Raw genomic sequence first — 14,513 nt, 5'->3', positions numbered from 1 at the left:
AAATCCTCACACTGCCCATCTCCTGGGGTGAGACAGACTGTCCCCAAGAACAGCCAGATGCCCCAGCACCCTCTGACCCAAGTATATGTCTTCACAGTGTATAATACTTAATCTTTTTTTTTTTCTTTTTGGATTATTTATTGCCTATTTTCCCCAATAATTTTATTCCACTCCTATAATCCCAGTGCCCAGAGCAACACTTTACACATCTTAATATTGATTACATAAGAGAATAAATAAAGAGGATGATTTCTTTCCATAAAACATCATTAATCTGAATTAAATGCTACAGGTTTGTAAACTAAAAGGGCAAAACTGGAAATGCAATGGGATTATGCCATATATGCTTTTAAGTTACTTAAACTTACCTACACACACATATTTTTAAAAGTCTTATTTTTTAAAAAATTTAACAGTCATTCTATTCAGTGAGCATCACCCCAGGTCCAGTACTCACTGGAAAGAAAATGTGAGTGGCAAGATTTTCCTGACCACTCATAGTTAAATAGATCCCAACATTTAGGTGGTCAGTCAAGTGAGACAACAGGATTATAAGAGCCTTCAAGGAATAAACTGAAGAGCTACTAGGGAGCCATGCAAAAATGGAATTACAAAGAATTACAAGAAATAACAGAAACCATCTACAAAACTGTACAGTTATGTACATGATATATTATGGGTGCCTTAAGGATTCTACAGGTGATTTCAAGAATACCTTTGACTCAGTCTCACATTGTCAGCTGACGTGTGACCTTGACTCTCAGCCTTGCCAACTGCAGAGAGCAGCACAGAACTGCATACACACAACAGAAAACCCTCTCACAGAAAAGGGTAAGAACAGGGGATCCAAGCCTGCTCTGTAGTCACTCCTACCAGAGACCAAGCATGTAAATTTGAAAGACAACATCGAAGTATTTTTCAAAAACAGGATGAAATGCTTTCAGAAGTGTATGTGGAATTTGTCATGTGTTGTTATGAGATGGTGACAGCCATCTTGGCTGCAGCATCTCAGCTATAAGTCCAGTAAAGCTTCACTTTGTTAAAGGAATGGGTATCTAATTATATATTTCAATTTTCAAATAAAGCAGACTTTGAGGGAGCTTAGGAAGTTACCTGTAAATGAGCTATGGTCCTACCAAAACAAGTCTCCGTAATTTCAACTAAGACCCTAGATTGGCAGTTTATCTGACCTGCAGAGCAAAACATCCCTTTTTGAATCTGGTAAGGGTTATGCATTGCCTTACTAGAAAAACACACATATGTACATACACCCCAAATTTTGCACTCCATGAGGCTTATTTGTTAAGAACTGACAGGTCCCAGCCTAGGATGAAAACCCTGCCTCAAAGGTCCAGAGCAGACTCACCTGCCCAACAATGTGTGGATCATATACTGCCCTTAATAAAGACAAAATCTGGGCACATATACCTACCATGTGCTTTTAGTTATTCATAAACTATATATGTACTATTTACTAACATGAAACACTTTGGAAGTTACTAATACAAATACTAGGTCTAACGTTTTCTTCCCATGGCTCAATGGCTGATCTTAAGAAACTTGGAAACCAGCAGAACCTGCTATGTGGTCATCTGACCACCCTGGACTTGGCCTGCCCTGTATAGTGACAGCGCTACGTGGAATGAGAGTGGGGAGGTGAGGTCATGGAAACCCCACAGTAAGAATGGGTGGTGTGCCAGAAGAGGAGGGTGGGCTTTGACTAAGACCACCTCAATGGACTTGACCTGGCATCCGAGAGAATCAGGGCCCAGGCCTAACAAGGGATGTCCAGGAAAAGGACAGCCTTTAGCAGTAGGTGTGGTTCCCAGGATCATTCAGGTTGACCTCACAAAGACAAACCCAGGAGCCTGCTGCCATAGAGTACTGGGAATCCAGACAGAATACTAGCTCCTGGGGACTAGTCTAAAATAACTGCTGTTTCCACTGCAACTTTTCTTAAAAAACTGAACTGATATTGACAAAGATTACTGTGGACAACACACATAGCTCTTTAATTCTGAAACTTGAAGCAAAAAAAAAAAAAAAAAAAAAAAAAAAAACCTAAGCAATCACTTAAGATTCTGGCATTGAGGCTTCTATAACAGCAATAATTAAAATTATTTTCAAATTAAAAAGCGCCAATACTTAACACAATGCAGCCACACTCAGACAAAGCTTTGATTTATTAACACTTATCATATGAACATACAGTGCTTCAAAACCTGTATTTCTGGAGAAAGGCAAAAGGGTATTTGGACAGCAAATTTTAAAACACTACATGCCTAAATACACCCATTCAGAAGTTCCCTTTGTTAAAGGGTAAGTAAGAAGCTTAGTCAAGCCGCACCTGGGCAGAAGGTCACATCACCTGCATCATATTCTCTGCTGAGAATAAAATACTCTTCATAAAAAGTTGCATGTCAACTCCCCACCCCCACCCCCTGGATTCAATCAAAAATGTTTTAGGTGTAATTCTTTGAATGACAATCTTTTTCTACTCATACTTTAAAAGAACTAATGTACAGAATAAAACCTCATTTTAAGAAAGAGATGGCTACTCCACCCACAAGGTGAGTCAGACAACTCCTGCTGTTCTTAGCCCAGCTGAGTGGACTTGGCCTTTAGCAAGCACACTCGTGTTCTGCAGGAGCTGGTAGGAGAGCACTCAGAAGCTTGGCACACAAAGGACAGTAAAGGGACTTTGTCAATGAATTACACACGTGGCCTGTTGTACAAATGGCTGACGCAAATATCCATGACTTAGATGTAAGGCTGCCCAAAAGCACACAGTCATCTCATTATAAAAAACAAACTCAATACATTAAATTCTATTGAAATATTACGATGAACGTATTTTCTCTTTCTGGAAATGGTTAAATCACTATTCTGACTAGGTTTACAAATTCCCTTCTCTAAACCAAACTTTTAAAATAATTTTAGCTAAGATGGTATCAAAAAGCAAACATGACTCAAGAGTATGAAATAATAAAGTCTACATCAATTTAAACATCATGACTTCCAGGATAATGTACTTAGGCTCACTGTCAACTATTTTATTTGCTAGAAAAATCAAGGTATTCACAGACTAAGGGAGGTTCCAATGTGGGGCTGGAAAGGTAGATGACACTGCTAGATCAAAGATTTTAACTTGTGACACATTTTACTGTGAAAGTATATTTTTGTTAAATGACTTCAACTGGAAATATAATTACTGACTTCAGATGCCAGCCTAGATGGAGTAAAGGCAATTAGATTTTCCATCCTATTTAAATATGCCCTGGCAGCCATAACCAATATCCACACAGACTTCAATATCCACTGGACAAAATATACAAAGTGATGGCTTCAAGATCCTGGACACCAGGCAATGAGGGACAGAGACTGCTGGGAGATGAGACGTAAGGTGGGACCGTATGTGGCACCATTCACAGCCTGAGGCAGGCTTCAGGCTGCAGTGTATAAAGAAGGAGTCAGGTCAGCCACCTCCCTGAGATGAAGAGACATAGCTTAGAGCATGTGGATGGCTCTGTGTCCAGAGAGCTGCACACAGGAGCCCAGGACTGCAGGCATGTGAGGGAACACCCAGCCTAGAAATGGCACAGTTGATAAGATAACCTTAACAGTCCTTTAATTTCAAAAGCTAGGAAAAAACGATTGACTCTACAAGTAGAGATGTGAAAGATATAAAATAGTCTGAAATTGACCTTCTTCAAAGGAAAATTACAGTGGAAAATATGAAAAGTATAGTAGCAGATGGGAAATGGCAGATTAGACAATGCAGAAAAAGAAATTAGCAAATTTGAAGATAAAGTAATAGAAACTCAAGAGCAAAAGAAGACCAAATAGTGAACAGAGCATCAGGGAACTGTTGTTTCACTCCCGATGACTGATGTGCCTGTGATCAGAGTCCCTGAAAGACCGGGAACAGAAGAAAAATTATTTGAATAATAATAAATGAAAATCTTCCAAATTTAATGAATACTGCACACCAACAGATCAAAAAGCACGATGAACTCAAAGAAAAGAAATCCAAGGAAAATTATACCAAAGCACATAGCAACCAATCTGTTTAAAAGAATAAAATAAATAAATAAATAAAGCTGCCAAAAGAACTCATGTAAAAAAGAGCAAAAATTCTGGTTGCAAAGTATTTGTTGTTAAAGATAATGCAAAGACAATGGGGTAATTGTTTTTAGTACTGAGAGAAAAAAAAAGTAACATAAAATTTCATATTCAGCAAAAATACCTTGAAACACAAGGCAAAATAAAGAACTTTCACTTACAAACAGTTGAATATTCATTACCCAAAGACTTACACTGCAAAGAATGTTAAAGAAAGTATTTGAGGTAGAAGAAAAGCAACCTCAGAGAGCAGAAATGATCACCATGTGGATAAATATATTTTAAAAGATTCTTTAAACACTATTAAACTTTTTTAAAAGGTTATTGTTTTAGGACGGGGTAGATGTAGTTCAGTGGTAGAGTGCTTGCCTAGCATGCATAAGGTCCTAGATTTGAACACCAGCACTAAAGGAAAAAAGAAATCAGCATTTAAAGCAAAAGCAAAAGACCACATATTGTGAGGTTTATAGCATGTGTAAAAGTAAAATGTCTGATGATAACAGCACAAGAATGACATCAGAAGCATGGTATAGTGGAAGACTGCACCTTGCCCACCTATAAAAACACAACCAGACAGCGACCCACAAAGGAGACCAGCTCTGGAAGAGCCGGGCACAGCCATGGAGGAACAACCACAGGGTGAGGCAAAGAGCCGACCAAACAGAGAAGTGCAGGAAGAAGTTTCACTTTATTGCACCTTAGCACCAGAAGAACAGGACAAGCCAATGGCCTCCCCAGCTTCACTGTCACACACACACAGATCACTGGCAGTCCAACACAGCTGTGCAGAAGCCACTGATGTCCAGCAAGTGGCATGTGCCACCATGGTCACCAGAAGCCCCAACAGATTCTGCCACTAAAGAAACTGACAGCTGGTGCAACCACGGCTTACATCCTGCAGTTTCTGGCACTGAGGGTCTCAAGATTTTTGCCTCTGTAGATGGAGTGGCCCTAAGCCATCACCACCATGCTGAGTCCAGAACTGCTACTCCAACAACTGCTGCTCCAGGTACTCTGGTCACAAGACCTAGAACAGCCGGTATATGCATCTAAAACTAGCCCTGCCTCACACTGCTCCCCTAGAGCCCAGTGTTTTGTTTGCTAGAGGCCAGCTACAGCCCCAAACACTGGCCTTGAATGCTGTGTGTGCCCCCACTGACAGCTGGCCCAGCCCCTGCCTACCCGGGCATACTTGCTGCTGGACCCAGGGGCACCCGGAGGACATCAACAGCCCTGGCAACCATAACCAATATCCACACAGACTTCACCACTGAACCCCACAACTGCCTGAGCCACCACACCACTGACCCCATCCCCCAGAGCCAAAGCCCCTGCAAATCCCACACTTGACATATGCATGCCACTATGCCTGCGCCTCGTGCAACAGCACACTCCCACACATTGCCTAGGTAGTGACCCCGTGTCCCCCACAGCTGGGAGCTTTCCTTACTCAAGACCATCCATGAAGTCTAGAAGTTGATTATTGCCTCAACTGCCCAGATGTCAACACAAGGATACAAGAAAATGGGAAATCGGGAATACAATGAACTTCCAGTAAAAAAAAATAAATAAAAAATAAAAAAATCCACATCCACACATTGCCTAACAAAGAATCCAAAACAGAACTCTAAAAGAAATTCATGAGCTACCCAAGAACACACATAAACAGTTTAATGCAATCAAGAAAATAATATAAGAACAAAAGGAGAAGTTCAACAAAGAGACAGAAAACAAAAAGAACCAATAGAAATCTGGATCTGAGGACTACAATACTGGAACTAAAAATTTCAACAGAGCTTCAATGGCAGATTTGATCAAATGAGAGGTTTTATGAATCTATGACAATAGGTCATGTGAACTTATTCAATTGGAGGAGAAAAAAGGAAAGAAGGAAAAAGTGACAAAAGCCTACAGAACTTAACAATGCATCATCAGGCAAACCAACAGGTGCTTGAGAATGTTCCAGAAGAAGCAAGTGGGGCAGAAGTCTCATCTTAAAAAATAATAAAGGAAAGCTCCCCTTATTCCAGGTAGGGAAATATATATCCAGATTCAAGAAACCCACAAAACTCCACGTAGGGTGAACAAAAAAGAGTGGTCTATGCTGAGACACATTATAACTTAACTGTTAAAAGTCAAAGACAGAAATTTGAAAGCAGCAAGAGAATAATAGCTCATCTCCTACAAGGGAACCTCTACAAGACAACTAGATTTCTCAGAGAAGCTCTGCAAGCCAGGAAGGAGTGAATGATGCATTATTCCTACTGAAAGAAAAAAACTGACAACCAAGAATACTGCTCTGCAAAGCTACTATTGAAAAATGAAGGGGAGCAACTCGGGAGGATGAGACAGGAGAATTGTGAGTTCAAAGCCAAAGTGAGGCGCTAAGCAACTCAGTGAGAACCTGTCTCTAAATAAAATATAAAATAGGGCTGGGCTTGCGGCTCAGTGGTCAAGTGTCCCTGAGTTCAATCCCCAGTACAAAAAAAAAAAGAAAAGAAAAGAAAAAAATGCAGGGGATAAAACTCCACTGTGTATATACATCACATTTCCTTTTTTCAGTTCATTAATTGACTGTCACCTAGACAGTTTGTGCCATAGTTTGACTACTGTGAACGTGCTGCTATAAACATGGGTATGCCTATACAGCTATAGTATGCTGACTTTGATTCTTTAGGATAAAGACCAAGGAGTGGGATAGCTGGGTCATTTGGTGGTTCCATGCCTAGTCTTTTGAGGAGCCTTCAGACTGATTCCCACAGTGGTTATACTAATTTACAATCCCACCAAAAATAGTATAAAAGTGTTTCTTCTTCTCCACATCCTCTCCAACATTGATTATTCCTTGAATCTTTCTTTTTTTTTTTTTTTTGCGGGGGTGGGGGGATACCAGGGATTGAACTCAGGGGCGCTCAACCACTAAGTCACATCCTCAGCCCTATTTGTTATGTTTTTTATTTAGAGATAGAGTCTCACTGAGTTACTTAGAGTTTTGCTGAGGTTGGCTTTGAACTTGCAATCCTCCTGCCTCAGCCTCCCAAGCCATTGGGATTACAGGCACGGGCCACTGTACCTCAGCCTATTGCTTGTATCTTGAGGATGGCCAATCTAAGATGAAATCTCAGTGTAGTCTTGACTTGGACTTCCTTAACTGCCAAAGATACTGAACATTATTTGTTGGCCATTTATATTTCTCCTTTTTGAGAAGTGTCTGTTTAGATCATTTGCCAATTCATTAATTGGGTTACTAGGGGTTTTCTAGGTGTTAAGTTTTTTGAGGTCTTTGTATATTAAATATTAATATTCTGTCAAAAGTGTAGCTAGCAAAAATTTTCTCCCATTCTGTAGATCCTCTCTTCACATTCTCAATTGCTTCATTTACCATGCAGAAGCTTTTCAATTTGATGCCATCCCGCTTATTAACTTTGGGCATTACTTCCTGACATTCTTATGACCTTCTTTACACTGACCCTGGCAACAATCTTGGGGGTTATGACACAAAAGGCTAGGCAATAAAAGCAAAAAGAGTCAAGAAGGTTCTGCACAGCAAAGATACAATTAACAAAATGAAAAGACAACCAATGGACTGGGGAAAATATTTGCACACCATATAGCTGATTTGGGATTAATATCCAAAATACATATTTAAAAACCATTACAACTCAATGCCAAAAATATAAATAACCTGACTTTAAATAGGTAAAGGACCTAAATAAACACTTCTCAAAAGAAGATATACAAATGGCCAACAAATATAAATATATATAAAGATGCTCAACATCTCTAATGATTAGGGATTGTATATCCAAACCATGATGAGCTAACACCTCATATCTGTTAGAATGACTATTATAAAAAAGACAAGAGTAAGAGTTGGCAAGGACACTGAAAAAGGGGACACTTGTACATTGCTATGAGCATGTAAACTGGTATAATCAACCACGGAAAACAGTATGAAGGGTTTTTTTTTTTCATGTTTTTTAAAATTTGTTTTAATTAGTTACACATGACAGCACAATGACCTTGACATATCATACATTTGAATCAGATAGCACAAAGATTCTTTAAAATTAAAAGCAGGGCTACCACATGATCCAGCAATCTCACTTTGGGGTGTATATCCAAAGCAACTGAAACCAGATCACACAAAAAGATACCCACATTTCCTGTACACTGAAACATTATTCACAATGTCAAGAAACTGAAACAATCAAAGTGTCCTTCAACAGAAGAATGGATAGAGAAAATGACACACATGTACAAATCACACAGACGTACACATATACACACACTCTAGAATATTATTCAGTCCTAAAAGTAAAGGAAATTTGCCAGTTATGACCACATGGATAAAGAAATTATGCTAAGTGAAACAGACCAGACATAGAAAGACAAATACTGCATGATCTCACTTATAAGTAGAATCTAAACTCATCAAATTTATACAGAAAGTAGGATGGTGGCTGCCAGGGAATGGGGGAGATGGGTGACATTAGGTAGAGGGTACAAAGTTTCAGTAATATGAGTTAAGTTATCACAATCTGATGTACTTTGTGGTGACAATAATTAACAAACTATTTTGTATATTTATAATCTGCTAAAAGGATAAATCTTAAAATTCTTTCACCATACACACACTGGTAACTACACAGAAGTAATGACACTAATTAGCTTCATCACGATGATCATTTCAGAACACACATATATATCACCATGTCAAACTGAGCATCTTAAATAAATAAAATTTGAATATGTCAAGGATATTACAATAAATCTGATTTTAATAAATAATAGCACAAGATTAGCAGAGAAGAAATGAAAGAAGATTGTTGGAAGGTTCATATGTTACCTGGCACGTTACTTGATAGACGGTGATAAACTATATATAAATTTCTTACTAATACTACAAACCCTGCAGTAACCAGTCAAATAACACAACAAAGAGTTACAGCAAATAGGTCAACAAAGGAGGTAAAGCAGAACCATCTCTTTCAAATGCAATTTATTTGGATGAATGCAGATAAAGAGGAAAAGAGGAACAAAGGAATGACCGGACAAGCACCATGAGAGCTGATTCAGACCCAGTCATGTCCATGGCCACATTCAGAGTGAATGGCTTAAGTGTCCAAACTCAGACACAAAGACTGATAGGCTAGCTAGAAAACAGATCCAACTGTATGTTTATAAAATACCAACTATTTAAATATAAAGACACAAACAGGTTAAAAGTTTAAGAATGAAAAAAATATATATACTAACTAAAGAGCTGAAATAGCTACATTAATATAACACAAAGAAAATTTCAAAGAATATTACTAAGGATAAGGAAAATCATTAGCACTGTCATAATTATGAAAGGGTGAGTTCATCAAGGGGGCAGAACAATCCTAAATATTTATGTATCTGATACCAGAGGTTCAAAGTTCATGAAGTAAGAACTGACAGAATTGTCAGGAGAAATAAACAGATCCACAATAGAGTCAGAATTTCAAAACTCTCCTCTCAATAACTGATAAAACAGTGAACAGTATAGAACAGTATAGAGGGTACAAGTAACACTGCCAACTCAATTCACCTTTTACTATAGGACACACCGTCTACCCATAGCAAAATATACCATCTTTTCAACTGTACACTAAAGACAGACCTTATTCTGGGTCATAAAGCAAGTCTCAATAAATTCAAAATGATCCAATTCATATAAAATAAACTTCTTCACCATAATGAAATCAAACAAATTAAAAATCAGTAACAAATCTCTGGAAAATCCCCCCCCCACACACCAAATATGTGGAAACTGAATAACATACTCCTAAATAACTCATGGGTCAAAGATGAAATAAAGAGGTAATCAGAAAGTATTTTGAACTGAATGAGAAGCAAAATACTTACTACAAAAACTGGGAGGAGGCAGCCAAAGCAGAACTTAAAAGGAAATTTTTAGTGTTAAGTGACAATATCAGAAATGGAAAAAGACCTCAGATCAATGAACCCATCTTTTTATTTCAAGGCAACAGGAAAATCAGAGAAAATAAACTCCAAAGTAAGTAGAAGAAAAAAAATAAAAAAGATAAGGGCCAAATCAGTGAGCTAGACAATAGAAAAAGAACAGAGAAAATAAATGAAACCAAAAGCTGGTCCTTTGAGAGGATCAATAAAATTTCGTAAATTTGCAGTCATATTATTCAGGAAAAAAATATATCAATTACCCAATCTGCTTCAAAAGATTATTTCACTGCAAAATCTACTTCCACTGAAAGTAAGAGAACTCTTGTCAATAAACAAGTTGGATAAAAAAAAGCAAATTGCTTAAAAGACATTAACAAAGCTTGCTGGAGAAGAAATAGGTAAAACAGTAGCCTTCTATTTATAAAAGAATTTGTTACTAAAACCTTTCCAAAAAAATAAATTCCAGACCTTGATGGTTTCAGTGAGGAACTATATTAGAACTAAAGGGGAAAGAACTGATTCTACAAAAGCTTATCCAGATAACTGAAGAAGAGGGTATATTTCAGAATATTCTGAATGAGGAGAGCATTCTTTATATGTACATCAAAACCAGAGTAAAAGACAGTGTTTTAGTCAGCTTTTTCACCACTGTGACCACAAGACATGACAAGAACAATTAGAGGAGGAGAAGTTCATTTAGAGCTTCCCAGTTTCAGAGGTCTCAGTCCACAGCCAGCTCCACTGCTCTGGCCAGTGGTGAGGAAGAGCATCAAGGCAGAAGAATGTGGTGGAGAAAAGCAGCTCAGTACATGATGATGAGGAAGCAGAGAGAGGCTCCTCTCACCACGGATAGAACACAGACCTCAAATGCACACCCCAGTGACCCCTCCTCCAGCCACACCCTACCTATCTACCGCTACCACCACCTGAATCCCTATCAGGGGATTAAGGCACTGATTAGGTTGATGCTTTTGGAACCCAGTAATTTCACCTCTGAACTTTCTTGATTCTCTCACACATGAGTTTTTGGAGTACACCTAATCTAAACCATATGAGATACTAAGAAGGACAACTACAGACCAATATAGTCATAAACAGTGAAGCAAATCCAACAATATAAACAAGGAAAACACATCACGACCTCAAGGATCCTACCCCAGGAAGTGAGTGGTTTTAACAAACACTTGAGAACTACTCAACATAATTTAGCATATCTGTAGACTAAAAAGCAAAGCCATATTATCGCAAAAGATGCACAAAAAACATTTTTAAAAAATCCAACATCCATCCTTGATTAAAAACAACAACAACAACAACAACTTCATCCCTGGTTTAAAAAACAAAAAGCAAACTCCAAAAAAGCAGGAAAAAGAAGGAATATCCTCAACCTGGCTGGTATAAGTAACTACAAAAAATAAATAAATGAGAAACAACACTACAAAGGCTACAGCTACTCACAGTTGATATTGAGGGACAGATGCTTCTCCTAGAACGAGGAAAAGCCAAGCAAGAAGTCTGCTCCCCTCCTTCACTCATGCTGTCCTGGAGGCACCAAATACAAAGGGAACAAAATAAATAAAAGAATCTACTGGAAAGGACTCACCTAAGATGTCAAATCATCTAAGAAGAAAAATCTGATGATGTTCATAAGACAGCTACTAAAACTAGTGAGTTTACCAAGGTTACAAAATAAAAAAGATCAATACACTAAAATCATCTGTATTTACATTGTTAGCAGTGAAGTATTGAGAATAGAATATTTTTAGAATATCATTTTTGTAAATGAAATCTGAACAACAACAAAAGCTACAAAACATCAGGGAAAACAAAATAAAGAAACTAAGTGCACCGTGTTCAGAAGTTGGAAGAATATTGTAACAATGTTAATCCTTTCCAACTTGTTTCACAGATCCCAACAATCCCAGGATATATTCATCAACAAAAAGAAATATGCTATCAAACCACAAAAAGACATGGAGGGGGCTGGGGCTGTGTCTCAGTGGTAGAGCACTTGCCTAGCATGCGTGAGGCACTGGGTTCAATCCCCAGTACCACAAATAAACAAATAAATAAAGGTATTGTATCTATCTACAACTAAAAAAAAAAAAAAAAAAGAAATTTAAGAAAGAAAACAGACCTGGAGGGACAGTAAATGCCACTGCTAGCTGAAAGCAGCCACTCTGAAACACTATATATACCATGATTCCATCTATGTGACATTTTGGAAAAGTCAAAACTATAGAAACAATAAAAAGAGGGTGGTTGCCAGGGGCTTGGGGGCTGGGGTGAACAGGAGGTGCACAGAAGACTTCTAGGCAACGGTGGACACACATCATTGTGCCTCTGCCCAAACCCACAGGATGCACACCACCAAGTGTGAACACTTGTGTAAACTATGGACTCTGGGTGACATAGAGGGGCCCACGCAGTACTGCAACTGTGACAGACAGACTTCTCTGGTGGGGGACAGTGATAAGGGGTATGTGGGAAATCTCTGTACCTTCCCCTCAACTAGACTGTGAACCTAAAACTGCTCTTGGGGGGGGGGGGGGAAGGCAGGTCTTTGGTTGCCTGGCAGTAGTGCTGGGGAGTAGGTATAATGGAAAACACATGGGGTCAAAGAAAACATTTAAGGTGATGGGCATGTTGTTGATCTTGACTGCACACATCAATCAAGCTTATCAAACTGTACTTTAAATATGTGGGTTAATTGTATGCCAATGATATCTCAATAAAACTGTTTAAATGTATTTATTAAACTTCAGACTATATAATCAATATCCTGCATGGATATGTCAGTATATGGCTCAGCCCTTGAAATGATAATGAGAAACTATATTTCTGTATTTGTGTCATGAGTTACATGACATGGTTTTTTTTAAATTTCCTACCATATTCTTAACACTATACAGATTCTGTAGGAGTTACAAAGTAAGCATGTAAGGCAGTGATTTCCCCTCCTAGAACTGTCTTCTCAGGAAGAGAGGATCTCAGGACACGTAGTGTTCCCAAGGCATCTGAAAGTGAGCAGGAAGCACAGGACCCCGCTGTGCACACGGTATGATGGGGTGGGGCAGGCTCCTTTCCTCTGGGCTACTGGGTCAGGAGAAGAAACTGAGAGATCAGGATGCAGTGTGACACAGCAGGTCTGACTGTGTTCTGAGAGCAGAGAGGGATAAGAAGAAAGGGCCGAGGGAAGGCTCCTGGAGACTGCCCACTGAGCTGATGAGCCATCTTGAGCACCATGTCAGGTTCTGGGCAAGGCAGGCCCCACCTGGCGACGGGGAAGGTGGGGGGGACACTCAGGGTAGAGGAAGCAGTGTGTTCAAGGGCAGAGTAAACACAGCAGCCACACTTTCTGCCCAACACAATGAGGAGCGTGCCTTTATTAGAAACAGCTCAGAATGTCTCTGGAATGGCAGGAGATGCAGGCAGGGCTAGGTATAAAAGGGCACAGGTGCCCCTTAGGAGGCTGGGTGTTGTCTGAATGGCAAAAACCCTTGCAGCATTTGGAGCAGGGGACCACAGGGCCATGCTCTCACTATGTATGGGGTGGGTGTGGCAGGGATGGGCTAGCCTTTTAACCATGAGTAGATGGAACAGAGAAGGGACAGAGGAGGCCCTCCGGGGTAGGACTCTGCCTGCACTGCAAAAGCCACCTATGGTGTTCTTCCTGCCTGCTCCCTTTGTCCACTGTGTGTAGCACTGGAAGATGAATGAGAGAAAGTGACTTACACAGTTAGAAGTAGTTAAGGCCTTGGGATTTATGTATGCCGTGCATGGCCAGGGAACAGTGAAGAAAACCAGTATTTACTACGTAACACTCTTTTCTTCTAAATAATTTACTGAGGTGTAATTCACATAGCACAGAATTAACCATTTTAAATAAATAATTCAAGGGCACTGGACACCCACATGTTGGACCACCACCACCTCTGCCCAGCCCCAGCACCCATGCATCACTCTGAGTGAAACCCTGCACCTATCAACACCTGCCTCTTGAACCACGCATGTGCTTTCTGTCTCCGTGAATTCTCCTATGCAGGACTTTTCATCTAAACAAAATCATACCCTGTGTGGCCTTTTGTGTCAGGCTTACTTCATTCTGCATAATGTTTTCAAGGCTCATCCATACTGTACCGTGTATCAATCAGTAAGTCATCCCATCTTGTTGTTTTTAATTGTGGTAAAAGATACGTAACACAAGGTTTAGCAGTTTAACCACTGTTAATGCACAGTTCAGTGGTATTAATGGTATTTACTTTTTTGTACAACCTCATCATCATCCACTGCCAGAACCGGCAAGTCTGAAACTCTGAACCCATAAATGACAACTCCTCTCTTCTCCCTCCAGCTCCTGGAAACTACCATCCTCCTTTCTCTGTGTACTAGATGAGTCAGGTGCCTCTTATAAGTGGAATCCCACAGCCTTTGTCCTTGTG

The 14,513-nt window shown here is 39.4% G+C and overlaps 1 protein-coding gene across 11 annotated transcripts in view; it reads right to left on the bottom strand.

Annotated features, from left to right (window-relative positions):
• The window catches only part of Lmbr1 (limb development membrane protein 1), a 154,700-nt gene that overhangs the window by 10,628 nt on the left and 129,559 nt on the right, over positions 1-14,513 (bottom strand). The window lies entirely within an intron of this gene.

The sequence above is a fragment of the Callospermophilus lateralis genome, chromosome 1, assembly GCF_048772815.1.
Source record: "Callospermophilus lateralis isolate mCalLat2 chromosome 1, mCalLat2.hap1, whole genome shotgun sequence".
Classification (NCBI taxonomy): Eukaryota; Metazoa; Chordata; class Mammalia; order Rodentia; family Sciuridae; genus Callospermophilus; species Callospermophilus lateralis.
Note: the sequence above shows the minus strand (reverse complement) of the source record. Positions and strands in the feature narration are given on the sequence as shown.